The 14,900-nt window shown below is 43.1% G+C and overlaps 1 protein-coding gene and 1 pseudogene across 2 annotated transcripts in view; both read right to left on the bottom strand.

Annotated features, from left to right (window-relative positions):
• CDH22 (cadherin 22) overlaps nucleotides 1–14,900 on the bottom strand; it is a 164,764-nt gene that overhangs the window by 113,810 nt on the left and 36,054 nt on the right. The gene's annotated exons all lie outside the window — the stretch shown is intronic.
• LOC103122439 (large ribosomal subunit protein uL14-like) lies at nucleotides 9,367–9,879 on the bottom strand (annotated as a pseudogene).

A 14,900-nucleotide genomic window follows, 5' to 3' on the forward strand; every position in this document is an offset into this window, starting at 1 on the left:
GGAAAGTTCAAGGAGATGATGATTATAAACACCCTTAGTAGGAGTCAAGTGCTGTAACCAGGTAAAGTTGGACCATTATTATCCAAGTGTGAGAGTAGATCAGAGCTGTGAGAATGAAAGGAAATAATAGCAGTCGCTCTGTGTAGCTCTTTTGCCACCTGAGCTGAGCCCATTATAAGCATCTCTTCATTGAAGTCCCACCCCAACTTCCCAAGTTAGGCATTATTATTATATTACTACTACTATTATTATCCCCATTTTAGAAATGAAGGGACACATCTGTGTCTACCCTCTATTTTTGTCCTTTGCAACAGAGAAAATGTCTCTCTTACTAACGAGGAAAATTACTTTGGCCTGAGTTCTGAAGCCCACTCAGACCTTGCTGGCATGTGAAAAACCTTTTATCTTGGATTTTACCCTCTCCTGCCTTATCTTCACCACTTACCTCCCTGTGGTGGGCTCCTGACAATCAGTATCCACACATACTCAGGTAGATTCCATCCTAAAAACAATAGCAGAAGTACATACTTCTCTCCGCTTCCCAGACCCTTCCCTTAGTGAAACTTCTCTGAAGCTGATGGTATTCACTATCTCCACTACTCCCTACCCACTCTCTTCTCAACCCACTGCTATCTGGTTTTCATCCCCAACACTGCATCAGAATGGCTCACACATGTCACCAGTGACCTCCATCTTGCTAAATTCAATGAATACTCTCTACTTTAAAAAAAATTTATATTTATTTATTTATTCCCTTTTGTTGTCTTTGTTGTTTTATTGTTGTAGTTATTATTGATGTCATTGTTGGATAGGACAGAGAGAAATGGAGAGAGGAGGGGAAGACAGAGAGGGGGAGAGAAAAATAGACACCTGCAGACATGCTTCACTGCTTGTGAAGTGACTCCCCTGCAGGTGGGGAGCCAGAGGCTCAAACTGGGATCCTTACACCGGTCCTTGTGCTTTGCTCCACTTGTGCTTAACCCGCTGTGCTACCGCCTGGCTCCCGACACTCTCTACTTTTAACTTTACTTATCAGGAGCATTGGAAACAAAGCTAGAAAACAGGACTCCTTTCTACCTCTGTAACCATGCCTTCTGTATTTCCTTTGTAGGTGTAGTCTCTTCTATCTTCAAACTCTTCAACTTTCTAAACAACCTTAACCATGCCAAGTCTCAACTACCATCAATAAATACTATGATGACTTCTAAAGTTGATTTCAAATTCCCTTTGGACATTGAGAAATAAAAGCACAGGTGCTCTATAGACACCTTAACTTAGAAAATTGTAAAAACAAACAAACAAAAAAACAACTCAATATGTCTAAAGTCAACATATGACGGTTTCCCTCAAAAAGAATGCCCCAGTTTAGTGTCTGGACCCATATATGTTAAGTAGTCCAACCCGAAGGCCGGACAAGTCACACCTGACAGTTCTCTAATCCGAAGTCTATTATTGTCTAGTTCACTTTACTTCACTTTACTTCCCAAGTAAGTCTCTGAGTTGCCTACTTTGTATCACATCCACTACTAATCTAATTCAACTCAGGGACTCAGCATGACTCTAGATTTTGGGTTTGACAACGGATGGTGCAATACTTGCAATGATGAAGCAAATCAGGGGAGGCAAGTTTGAGGAGAAGAAGCAAGACTTGTTTTTTAGCTATGTTATGTTTGAGATATTTACAAGGCAACCATAGTGGAGATGTGTATACATGTGTGTGTACTTGAGTGAATGGTCTGGAACTCAAAGGAAAGGACATGTAAATCTGAGACTCAGGGTCTGATGTGCACAACCAGTTGAGTGCACACACTACCATGTGCAAGGATCTGGGTTCAAGCCCCCATTTCCCAGCTGCAGTGGAAAAGCTCCATGAATGGTAAAGCAGATCTGTCTCTCTCTCTTCCACCTTCCCCCTTAATTTTTCTCTGTCCTATCAAATATATATATATACATATGGAGAGAGAGAGAGAGAGAACACTGGGAGCAGTATATTCATAGTGCCAGTACCAAACCTGGTAGCAAATAAAATAAAATAAGATAAACCTAAGATTCATCAGCATGTTGGTGACATTTAAAGCAGAGGAAATGAATGAGATCACTTGGGGAGGAATAGAGAGGAGGCCAAAAGTGGGTCCGAAGAGTACTCTAACATCAGAGATGAAATAGAAGAGGAAACAGAAAGACTGGAGGAAATGATCAGAGACTTTTGAAATCATCCCATGAGACTGTATTATCCTGGAAAGCAAGAGTGGAGCCAGACAAATGCTGTTGAGAGTCAAAGTAAACTGAGGACAGAGATATATTTCCACCAGGAAATGCAGAGATTGTTTGCAGTTTTGATAAAAATGCTGATGTCCATCTGGGGCCCTAGTAAGGGAAGCCTGGGATTCCCACATAGATATGATGGGTCTGGACCTCTAGCAAATCCCTCTCTCCACCATCGATAGTCATCTCCATCAGGAACAGCATTGTGGACCCTTTTTGGGCCTCTATAGAATCTTGCCCTCAAGGTGAAACAACAATGGTAGGGAATGCCCCACTCTCTGCCACTTGAGGAAGAGTAGTTCTAAAGTGAGTGCAGCCTAGAATGTTCCTAGCTATGACCATGGAATGCAAGCACAGACCTACAGGGATTCTGAGGTTACAAAGGCTCCTGTGCTGGATATATGCCCCAGAGCAAATCCATGGGGTTTACAGTTAATGATATTTATATACTTTTCCTGTAATTTGGAGCTGTTCTCTTCCCCGATTCAGCTTTCTAGTCCTATTCCCAGCTCTGACACTATCTCCCCAGACAATACCTTTAGACCACCTGCTTGTTAGTTGTTGGGCTCAAGCAGAAATTAGTAAAGTCATGGGCCCCTTGGAATATACCTAGAATAGACTTCCTAGCTTCTTCCAAAATGGAGACTCCAAATCTCATCTGTTCTATTCTTACCTTTAGGGTCTTGATTATTAAACATTTTGGTCTGCTTTATATTGTAAGACTATTCTGCCACCAACTTGCAGATGCTATCATGACATCAACCTAATTTCCCTGGGCAGACAGCCATACCAATGTGTCCTGGAACCCCACCTCCCCAGAGCCCTGCCCCACTAGGGAAAGACAGAAACAGGCTGGGAGTATGGCTTGACCTGCCAATGCCCATGTCCAGTGGAGAAGCAATTAAAGAAGCCAGACCTCCCATCTTCTGCACCCCATAACAATCCTGGGTTCATACTCCCAGATGGATAAAGAATAGGAAAGCTTCCAATGGAGGGGATGGGATGCAGAACTCTGGTGTGGGAATTGTATCCCTCTTATCCTACAGTTTTGTCACTCATTATTAAGTCAATAAAAATATATGTAAAAATAAAATAATAAAAAATTGTCTTTCAAGACATACACACACACACACACACACACACACACACACACACACACACACACACACACACAAATAATGCTAATGTCTATTCTCCTTGATGGACTGTATACCCCATGAGACAAGGGAGATAATCTATCTGCTTATATTGTACCTCTAGTGCTTAACTCATTAGCACTGTTTCCTGGCATGTCTGGTTATCTTTGTGTGGTGGTTACTATATTTTTTTATGTTTTAGGAAGAGTTTCAAGGGCTGGGGAGATTGCATAATTGCAAAAGACTTTCATACCCGAGGTTCTGAAGTTCCAGGGTTCCAGCACCACTATAAGCGCAGAGTTTAGCAGTGCTCTTGCTTCTCTCTCTCCTTGTATCGTTCTTTTTATATCACTCTCATTAAAAATCCCCAGAGACACACCCTACTAGGGAAAGAGAGAGGCAGACTGGGAGTATGGACCAACCAGTCAACGCCCATGTTCAGCGGGGAAGCAATTACAGAAGCCAGACCTTCTACCTTCTGCAACCCACAATGACCCTGGGTCCATGCTCCCAGAGGGACAGAGAATGGGAAAGCTATCAGGGGAGGGGGTGGGATATGGAGATTGGGTGGTGGGAATTGTGTGGAGTTGTACCCCTCCTACCCTATGGTTTTGTTAATTAATCCTTTCTTAAATAAAAAAAAGTCAACAAAAAAATAATAAAATAAAATAAATACAAAATTAAACAAAAACTTTAATATATCTCATATTTTAAAAAAGAAGACTTTTAATCATAGGGTGAAGATATTTTCTTTTCTTCTCCTTCCTTTTCTCATTTTATTTTATTTTAATCACCAGGGATTTTACTACTCCAGGCCTACTTTTTCAGATGCGAGAGAACGAGTGAGAGAGGGAAAGACACTACAGTGCTGGAGCTTCCACCAGTGTGGTGGGACTAGACTCAAACCTGGGTTGCATGTATGGCAAAGCAGGCACACTCCCATGTATGTAATCTTATCAGCCTGAAGATATTTTCTTCTATGTTCACTGGGGAAGCAATTACAGAAGCCAGGCCTTCCACCTTCTGCATCCCATAATGACCTTGGGTCCATACTCCCAGAAGGTTGAAGAATAAGAAAGCTATCAAGGGAGGGGAGGGGATACAGAGTTCTAGTGGTGGGAATTGTGCAAAGTTGTACCCCTCTTATCCTATGGTTTAGTCAATGTTTCCTTTTTATAAATAAATTAAAAAAAAAAAGTGGAGTTGTATTTAGCTGCAGTGCTATCATGAGACTGACTGCATTAAACAAAATTCACATCCTGAAAACATCCTAGTGGTTTGAAGGACCCTATCCATCCATGATTTAAGGCTAGATCACCTTCAGTTTACCTTTATCCCAAGGATGAAGCCCTCTGGATTGCTTACTTTGTGAAGCCCATGGACTTTGATTTCAATTCTCTTTATGCTGTGAGATCATCAAAAAACAAATTTAAAATTTTGGAGATCAGCAAATGCCCTCAGGACAAAAGCAAATTCTATGTTCTCTGACTTCTCTGGGTTTCTGTTTTCCCTTCAGTTTTGACCTAGTAATTCCTGGTAATTCCTTACAAAGAGCTTCCTTGTCAGCTCTTTGATGCTTTAATAAGATGCTCTTTCCATTTATCTAACATTATTAGCTTTTTTCAGTTGAAGGGCTAGTCAAAAAAAAAAAAAAGTCTCCTGTTTCTAAACCCAGGAAGTGCTAATCCCTACAGTCTAGCACAGTGTATGGCACATTGAAATGGATCAGTGGATATCTGTTGATGGACTAGATGAAGTGAACTGAACCTTCAGCACTCCTGCTCTTTCAAATGCATTGGGCATCACATTCCCAGTTCAAGATACTAACAGAGTGCTATCTATGGTCAGAGTTCAGCAAACTGTGCATGGAGGCATAGCTGTGAACTCAGAGGAGAAAAAGCACTCTACACTGGGGAGGCACATGGCAAGGGCTCAAACATAGGGTCAGGGAGAACACCAAGATGAAACTAAAGATGAAACTTGATGGAAGACAAGTCATTGGGTTGTGAGAAGAACTCAGAGGAAGTGACACTGAGGAAAGGTCTGAGTGAAAACTGGGCTGTATGAGGGATCCAACACCTAAGACAGGGCAGAGAAGCAAAGATGAGGCAGAGGAAAGTCTTAAAGGCCCAAGTAATTCAGAAGCGAAGCCTCAGCAGGGCCAGTTCTCTAAAGCCTCCAGGAGGAAGGAGGAGAAACAGCTTTTGTTGAAATGCACACATGGTAATTGCTAAGAAGAGTATTTCCTCTAGTTTAAACAGCTTTCTCCTCTGCATTTTCCTTGGTTCCAGTTTCAAAGGAGTTTTAATTGCAAAGAAAATTTTGTCATCTCCCTGGGGGGAAAGGGTTCCAAAACTTGGAACAGTCATGGCTGGTGCCAATTCTTCCCCAAACTGAGGATTTTCACACTTTGATGGCAAGGAAGCTGTTGGAGGACTGGGTAGTTTGGAGGGAGGCAAGTGAGACATCCCCCACTTCCCTTTAACCTTTCTGGGACCTAAATGGCTGGGTTTGCAAGTGGGGTGGGGGGAGGGGGCTAGGCCTGGGCCATCCCTAAAGGTGTGCAGGGACAGCCCTAAGTGAACACTCTCTTCCTTGAACTCAGTGTGCTTTTTTAAGTATGTTAATTAAACAAGTGGTCTCTCATCCTTGGTCCACTGTAGACTGTTCTCCATAGGCAGCCCATTTGGACAACAGTTTGATAGTTTCTCTTAAAAGTTCAACATAAATGTACCATATGACCCAGTAATTCTACTCCCAGGTATTCATCTAAAAGAAATGAAACCATAAGTCCCTGTGAAGATTTGCATGCAAATGTTCACAGCAGTGTGATTTAAAATAGACAAAAAAGTAGAAGCCATTTATCAGCTGATGAAAGGATAAACAAGATGTTGGTATATCCACACCAAGGAATATTATTAAGCAATAAAAAGGAAGCAAGTGCTGCTAATAAAATAATGACAGATTTCAAACACATGCTCACTGAAAGAAGCCAGAAGCAAAACCAAAACAAAACCCACACATATTGCATGACTTTGCTTTTTTGTGAAATGTCCAGATAAGCAAATCTATAGAGACAGAAAACAGATTTGTGGTTGCCCAGGTTTGCAGGTAGAATGGGAATTGAATGTATATGGGCACAAAAGATCTTTCTAGAGTAAAAGATGTTCTAAAACTGGATTGTGATGGTGACTTAACTTTGTCATTTACTAGAAAATCATTGAACTGTATCATTATAATGAATGACTTTTATTGTATGTACATTACACCTCAGCAAGGCTATTGGGGAAGAGAATTAGTTTGATTTCTCTCAAAACAAAGACAGGGACCTTACAAAGCCCTACCCCCCAGGATCAGGCTCTATGGTTCTTTAACCTCACCCTTCCTCCCTCTCTGCTTCAGTACTGCTGACTTCTGGATTTTCCTTGCATAAAGCAAACATGCTCCCACCTGTTAGCCTTGGCCTAGGATGTCCTCTCTGCCTGGAATATTCTTTCCTTAAGCATCTGTTGATTTCCCTCTCTATCCATTTTGGTTTCTTTGTTCAAATAGCATTGTTTCGGCAGCAAGTAACCCAACCACTCCATCTAAAATTGCAACCCCTCTCTAAGGCTCTGCCAAATGCCCTTTCTCTTCTTATTTTCTGTAGTGCTTATCACCTTCCAACATATGACTTACTTATTTATTATGCCTATTGTTTGTTTCTCTTCTTTCACATCAATGCTTCACTGGGATAGGAATTCATGTTGCCTGGATTTGCTGATGTACCCTTAGGGCATATAACAGTACCTGGCACAGAAAGGTGCTCAACAAATATTTGTTGAGTGAATGAATAACAAGTGATTCAGTAAACATTTTTCTGAGTTTTCCCTCTGTGCCAGGAGTTGAGCCCATGGCTGTGAACTGGCTGAACAGGGTCCCATCCTCAAGGACCTATATTTTAGAAAGACTACAGGCAAGAAGAGAGAGAGAGAGAGAGAGAGAGAGAGAGAGAGAGAGAGAGAACAAAAACAAAAACAAAACAAAACAAACAGAAAAACAGAGGTGGAAGGAAACCCCCAGTCCCAAGAAATCAGGAGTAAGAGCAGGTGAAGAGAGGGTCTCCTTAAAGAGTGGCCTGATCAATAAGCAGGAATTGACAGGATGGGCTGGAGGGAAAGATGGCTTGGGGCTCAGGAAGTAGCAACAGTGAAGATTCTGAAGAGTGAAAGTGTTTTCTGCTTAGAGACATGCAAGATGCTTTGTTCTGCTGAAACATGAAGTGTTGAAGGGGTGGCAAGTGATGGGGCTGAGGAGGTAGTCTGGTGTCAACGATTTTATCTATTTATTTATTTTGGATAGAGAAAAAAATTGAGAGGAAAAGAGACAGAGAGGGAGAGAGACAGAAGCCTGTAGCACTGCTTCATAGCTCATGAAGCTCTCCCCTGCAGGTGGGGACCAGGGCCTCACATCTGGGTCCTTGTACACTATAATGTGTGTGCCCAACCAGGTGCACCACCACCCAGCCTAGCTGGTGTCAACATAGGTAACAACTGGTCCAGAAGAAGGAAATTTTTACCGTAAGTAGTTGGGACTTTCCCCCTAATTCTGTCGTGCCTTAGCCATAGAAGAGAACCTGGGCTGGTTGTTGGTGTTGGTGAGCCCTGCAGGGGGAGTTCGCCTATCTAGGAAGGTTCACTACAGCCATCAAGGGCAGAGCAGGCTGGAGGGGATACATTGACTCAAGGAGGCTGAGCAAGAAACTTTCAGGTAGTCTGGTTGGGGCAATGGACAGTCACAGGTGATTGACTGGATGCAAGTGGAAAAGGGAGCAATCATGAATTGTAATAATTGCCACAGTCAGAATTTATTGAGCAAATATTGAGTGCCAGGGAAGGTTCAAGGTTTCAGGGAAGGCACTACCTCTTAGTCATGTAACTGTACATTGGGAATCTTTATCAACATGGGCCACGACCTATGTGGAGTATCCAGATTCAGAAGTAGTCTAATGGTAATGGCAGGCTTCTAGGGTTGACTCCCAAGGTGCTGACTTGGGTGAGTGGTGGGGCCAGTTTTGGAGGGATGCATGTGAAGGATATATGAGGGATGTGTGAGGGTTGTAGTGGGGAGGGAGGCCCCTGTTTCAGATTGGAGTGGTTTGGGGAGGGATTAGGAGGGAGTGAGACTGAGACAACTTGATTAGTTGGACTGGAAAGAGAAATGGGGATGGGAGAGAAGCTAGAGAGGAATGTGGGAATAATTTGTTTAATTTTTAAAGGACATACACATCAAACATACACAACACACACACACACACACACACACACACACACACCTTAAGAGTGGTGCTCTGCACCTAGAGTGAGGGTGATCAAACTCAGGCCTCACACATGCAGAGAATGTGTTTTACCTATTGAATCACCTTCTAGGATTTGAAGAAGGGTTTGTTTGCTTATTTATCTGTTTATTTATTTATTTTATTCCACCACTCCACTGACTATTTCTTTCTTTTTTCTTTTGGATAGAAGCAGAGAGAAATTAAGAAAGGAGGGGGTCTTAGAGAGGGAGAGAAAGAAAGCAAGCTGCAGCACTGCTTCACCCCTTGCAGGCAAGGACCAAGGCCTTGAATTTGGATCCTTGTGCATGGTAATGCACGCACTCAACCATGTGCACCACCACCTGGCCCTGAAAGGAAGGACTTTTTTTTAAATATTTATTTTCCCTTTTGTTGCCCTTGTTGTTTTATTGTTGTAGTTATTATTGTTGTCATCATTATTGAATAGGGCAGAGAGAAATAGAGAGAGGAGGGAAAGACAGAGGGGGGGTGAGAAAGACAGACACCTGCAGACCTGCTTCACCACCTGTGAAGTGACTCCCCTGCAAGTGGGGAGCTGGGGGTTCAAACTGGGATCCTAACTCCAGTCCTTGTGCCTTGTGCCATGTGTGCTTAACCCGCTGCGCTACCGCCCGACTCCCAAGGAAGGACTTTTTTTTTTTTTTTGGAACAAGTAAGTTTTTATTTTTTACAAATACACTGAAGGATCATGCAATACTGCCAGCATTGGATGCAATCCTGGGCCATAAGTCTGCACACTCCTTTGTAACTAGTCCTGATGGCAGAACCTTTCATTTCCCCTTTATTGTTTACAATGACCCCCACATTGTCTTCAAAATATAGAAATACACCATCTTTTCTCCGGTATGACTTTCGTTGTCGAATTACCACCGCTGGATGTACCTTCTTTCTGAGCTCTGGTTTGCCTTTTTTGACTGTGGCCATCACGATGTCACCCACACCAGCAGCAGGAAGCCTGTTCAGTTGTCCCTTGATACCCTTCACGGAGATGATATATAAATTTTTGGCTCCTGTGTTGTCAGCACAGTTGATCACGGTGCCGACCGGAAGCCCCAAGGAGATCCGGAATTTGGCCCCAGAGGACCCACCACGTCCTCGCTTCGACATCTTGAACGCCGGAAAGAGACAGAAAGGAAGCAGGTACAAAGGATACTGGGATATGAACTTTGATGCCAGGAAGGACTTTTTAAAGAAGGGAGTTGAGTGTGTTCAGAGCTGACAGAAGGAGGTAAACAGAACTGAAGGCAGAAGACTGAGGGCAGACTCATACAAGCAGCTGGAACACAGGCAGAGAGGATTGTTCCTCTAGAAGAGTGAGAGGTGAAGAATGGGGAGGGTTCTCTCCCTGAACTCCTGGGTGCTACCAGTGTTACCTGTTCCCTCCTGCTCGATCCTGTTTGCAGTAGCCTTCTAGAGACAGCACCTGATTTGGCTTCTTGTATTGATCACTAATCCTAGTCCAAGCTTCCAAGGCCCTGCTCTCAACTGTTCAAGCATCTTATGGCTTGACCCTGGAGGCCTTTAGCCATTCCTCCCCACCCCTACCCTGGATTTCAACTTCTCAAAAGCCACATGGCTTCAGGATCTTACAATTTCATGATTCCATGTCCCTGACTCTGCAGTCTTATGTCTGAATTAAGGAAAACTCATGGGGAACCTCCTGGCCCAGAGATTACTGGGGCAGCTGTTCTATAATAGGGCCCTTGTCATTTGGAATTTTGTTAGTTCTGAGCTCTGAGTCCACAAAAAAGCCAGTTGTTTCCCCCACCAGATTTTTGCCTCAAACCCCCAGGAGTATAGGAAAATATATTTCTGGAATGTGTATGTGTGTGTGGGGAGGAGGGTTGGACAGAGGAAGGCCAGGCTCCACTCCAACTCTGCCTCTACCTAGCTCTATGGCTGAAGAAAGCATGACTCCTTCCTCGGTGTTCTTGTCTGAAATAAATCCTCACACCCAAGTGATTTTATTGCAAGGGTTAAATGAGATAATGCACATGATGCAGCAAACATTTAGTGTAAGAAAACTATTAGCACTACTAATAAGGCCTGCCCTGATCTGGTAAAACTGAAAATGTTTAAGATCCATGAAGGAGAAAGAAGCCTGTGCTATGCCCTCTGGGAAGTGTGTCCACAGGCACCACTGTCCTGCAGATCACCAGTGGAGATAGTCTCCATACCTGTGGGTGAGGGAGTGGACAATAAAGTGGAGTCAATTTATATGATGGAAAGCAGCCACTCAAATGAACTAGATACATATATGTCAGCACTGACAGCTTTCACCAACATTGTTGTAGAAGGGTGGGGGGAAGCAAGTTACAGAATGATAACACGTTTAACATGAAGGAAGACACAACAATGCTACTTATTTTCTGTAGGGACCCTGTCCTGTGTACTGTATAAAAATGGAATGCAGGGACACATGCCCAGCTCCTCACAAAAGTACTTCTGAGGCAGCAGGGAAGAGATCAGATTGATGATAAAAGGGACTTTTTTTATCAACAGTGTTCCAATTTCAGTAAGAATGGGTTCATGCCCCTCTTATAAAATTAAAATTAATTTTTAAAAAGGAGATTAACTTAAAAAAATACCATTTTTCTTATTTTGCTCAATTGTTTAGAGGAGCAAATCATACATGCATAGAAAATGCATGATTCATTTTCTAGTTGACAGGATATTTTTCATTCACGTGACCTTGCTCCATCCTCTCAAGACTCTCAGGGATGGGCCATCATTTCTTTTCACCTGAGGAGGAAGCCAGGGTGTGGGAGGTGGTAAGATGATGGGTTCCAGGTCACACACATGGCTTGGGGGCAGAAGTGGAGTTTGAATCCAGGGCTCTCTGGGTGCCTCTTTCTGCTGCTTTGGGCTCTGGAGTAAAAATGCCTTTTAAATGGTCTCCTAGTAGACAGTGGAGATAGCATAATGTTATGCAAACAAACTCTCATGCCTGAGGCTCCCAGGTCCTGGGTTCAGTCCCCCTCACAACCTTAAGGCAGAGCTGGTAAAAAATAATAGTCTTCTAGGGCCCAAGAGATTACTCAACAGGGGATGTGTCTTGCCATGCAATGACCCAGGTTGAAGTCCTGGCACCACATGGGAGGTGCTATGGCAATGGAGGAAACTCTGGTACTGTGGTATCTCTCTCTCTCCCTCTGTCTCTCTTCCTATCAGAATGAAAAAAAAAAAGGCCCATTAAATTGCACATACACAAGGTCCTGGTTACACAAAAAAAAGTCTCCTAGTTGGCATGGATAATGATGACTGGGGCACCATCCTTCCAACATGCCCCCTCTTTCACATGGGGACTGGCATTTCCAGGCATGAATGCCACAGCTCTAACTTGAACTGGTTCCAAAGACCTTGGCCTCATGATTTGCGGCTACTGTCTCCCTTGAGACACTCACCCATTAGGTTCTGGGAAGCAATGTGGTGCTAATGATAGTCCTGAGATGTGGAGCTCAGGGAGACCTAGATTTGAACCCCAGCTCTGCTGCTCACTAGTTAGTGACCTTGAGCAAACCACCTCCTTGCTCTGCAATACAGCACATGCTTTGTAGGTTGCTGTGATAAATGCTCCACGAATATTGGTTCTTGCTCACTTTTCCTCTTCAAACAGCTTTCCTGGCTCTAAGCAGAGGCTCACCTCACACTAGAATCTACTGCTGGGCACAAAGCCCAACAAAAAAAGGTGATGCCCAAGGAAGTCTGTGGCTTGGACTCTTGTGGGATTAAATTATCAAGGACAACAGGAGAAAACATCACCACACTCACCAACAAGGGTCTTCAAATGATTGCTGGGGTTAGATAACTGCCCTCATCTTCAACTCTACTTTGAGGATACTGGGTAGCCATTGAAGATGTCAAGAGAGTGACATAGATGAGACTTGAAAGGAATACACTGAGTGTAGTGTAGAACTGAAAGGGACAAGTGTGGAGGCAGGGAGACCTCTGACGAGGCTGTGATGCACAACTCAGGTGATAGGCGGGGGACCATGAAGTCCATTCTAATACTTAAGATACCTAAAGGGTTGAGGCCAGGCAGTGGTGCACCTGGTTAAGTGCTCACATTACAGTGCGCAAGGATCCAAGTTCAAGCCCTTGATCCCCACCTGCAGGGGAAAAGCCTCACAAGTGGCAAAACAGGTCTCCAGGTGTGTCTCTGTCTCTCTTCCCATCTCTCCCTTCCCTCTCAATTTCTCTGTCTCTATCCAATAAATAAATAAATAAATAAATAATTTTTTTTAAAAAAAAGATACCTAAAGGGCTAGAGGAAGTCAGGGAAGAATGGGGTGACAAGACCAGATTTTGAAAAATGCTAGAATTTAGAAGCTGCTGAGAGATTGAGATAAAACATATGATGCACATAAGAATGTGCTTTGTGGGAGGCGGAGCTACGAGCAGCAGATCGCTTTCTCTCCTCTCCTCTCCTCTCCCGGATCAACTAGGAATACCAAAGGAGACCACCCGGACCGAAACAAAACAGGACTAGAATGACCACAGAAACCCAGTAAATCACCCGTGAGTACAAACACGCGTGGCTGGTGACAGAGAGGAGAGAGGGGCCTAAGGAGAGATTAAGTGACTGCTAACAGTTCGACAGTTTGTCAGTGGAGACACCACCTCCAGTCTGCTCCACCAACAAGGGGACAGCTGAAGGGAGGAAAGGACTCCCCAAAGACTCACCAAGTGCAACTCTGAGTCTCCATTGCTACTACCCTCAGAATCTGGAGCAGCAACAGGGAGGGACACCAGGGCACAGAGATCTAACCGGGAAACTCAGGAGAAGACCTATACCTCGGTGGCATAGCTGAAGGGCTGTGAAAGTCTCTTTGCATAACCACTGGATTATCTCTGCCACACCCTGCTTTATCTCTTGGTCAGGAGTCATTGATTAAGCCAAGAAGCCTATTGATAGTTTAAAAGCCCTCAGGCTACCATAGCCTACAGGGGAAAAAAAAAAAAAAAAAGGCTTTTACACCACTGAACTCCAACTCAGGGATTGAAAAAACTGTTAACTTATATAAAATGGTTAAAACAACAAGAAAAAATAATGGAGACTCGAACCAGGACAAGAGTCCAGCTAAAAGTCCTCCAGAGGGCGAAGCACAAAACAACGAGTTCAACATCCAAACATTAGCTAAGGAAATAATAACAGGAGTGAGTAAAGAATTTGAAAAAATTGTAATCAGAACTGCAGAAACAACAAATGAGAATATGGAAGAAAATTCTAATAATCGCATGGTTATTAGAGAGCTGAAAGCTGAAATTGCTGAGCTAAGAAGGCAACTAGCTGAACAAGCTAAAACAGTATCAGAGCAGGGCAACAAAACAGATGAACTCCAGAAAGCAGTAGAGGGCAGAGAGAATAGAATCAATGAGGCTGAAGACAGAATTAGCAAGATTGAGGATGAATTAGAGACAACTAAAAAAGAAGTAAGAGATCTCAAAAAGAAATTAAGAGATGCTGAAAACAACAACAGAGTCCTATGGGATGACTTCAAAAGAAACAATATACGCATTATTGGCTTACCAGAGGAAGAAAGAGAAGGGGAGGAAGAAAGCGTTCTCCAGGCCATAATAGCTGAAAATTTCTCTAGTCTAGACAACACCAAAGACATAAAGATTCAAGAAGCCCAGAGGGTCCCAAACAGAATTAACCCAGACCTAAAGACACCAAGACATGTCATACTTAGATTGGAAAGGAATAAGGATAAAGAAAGGATCCTCAAGGCTGCAAGAGAAAAACAAAGAGTCACCTATAAAGGAAAACCCATAAGATTAGCAGCGGACTTCTCCATACAAACACTACAGGCCAGAAGAGAATGGCAAGATATCTATCGAGTGCTCAATGAGAAAGGCTTTCAGCCAAGAATACTATATCCTGCTAGATTGTCATTCAGACTAGATGGAAGCATCAAAACCTTCTCAGACAAGCAACAGTTGAAGGAAGCAACCATCACCAAGCCTGCCTTGAAAGAAGTTCTGAAAGGTTTCCTATAAATAACCAGACCACCACAAATAGAACATATATCAAAACACTCTAAAACTCTACAAGAATGGCGTTAAAATATCTTCAATCTTTGATATCAATAAATGTGAATGGCCTGAATTCACCTATTAAAAGACACAGAGTAGGAAGATGGATCAGAAAACACAACCCAACA

This window comes from Erinaceus europaeus, chromosome 1 (assembly GCF_950295315.1).
Source record: "Erinaceus europaeus chromosome 1, mEriEur2.1, whole genome shotgun sequence".
Lineage (NCBI taxonomy): Eukaryota > Metazoa > Chordata > Mammalia > Eulipotyphla > Erinaceidae > Erinaceus > Erinaceus europaeus.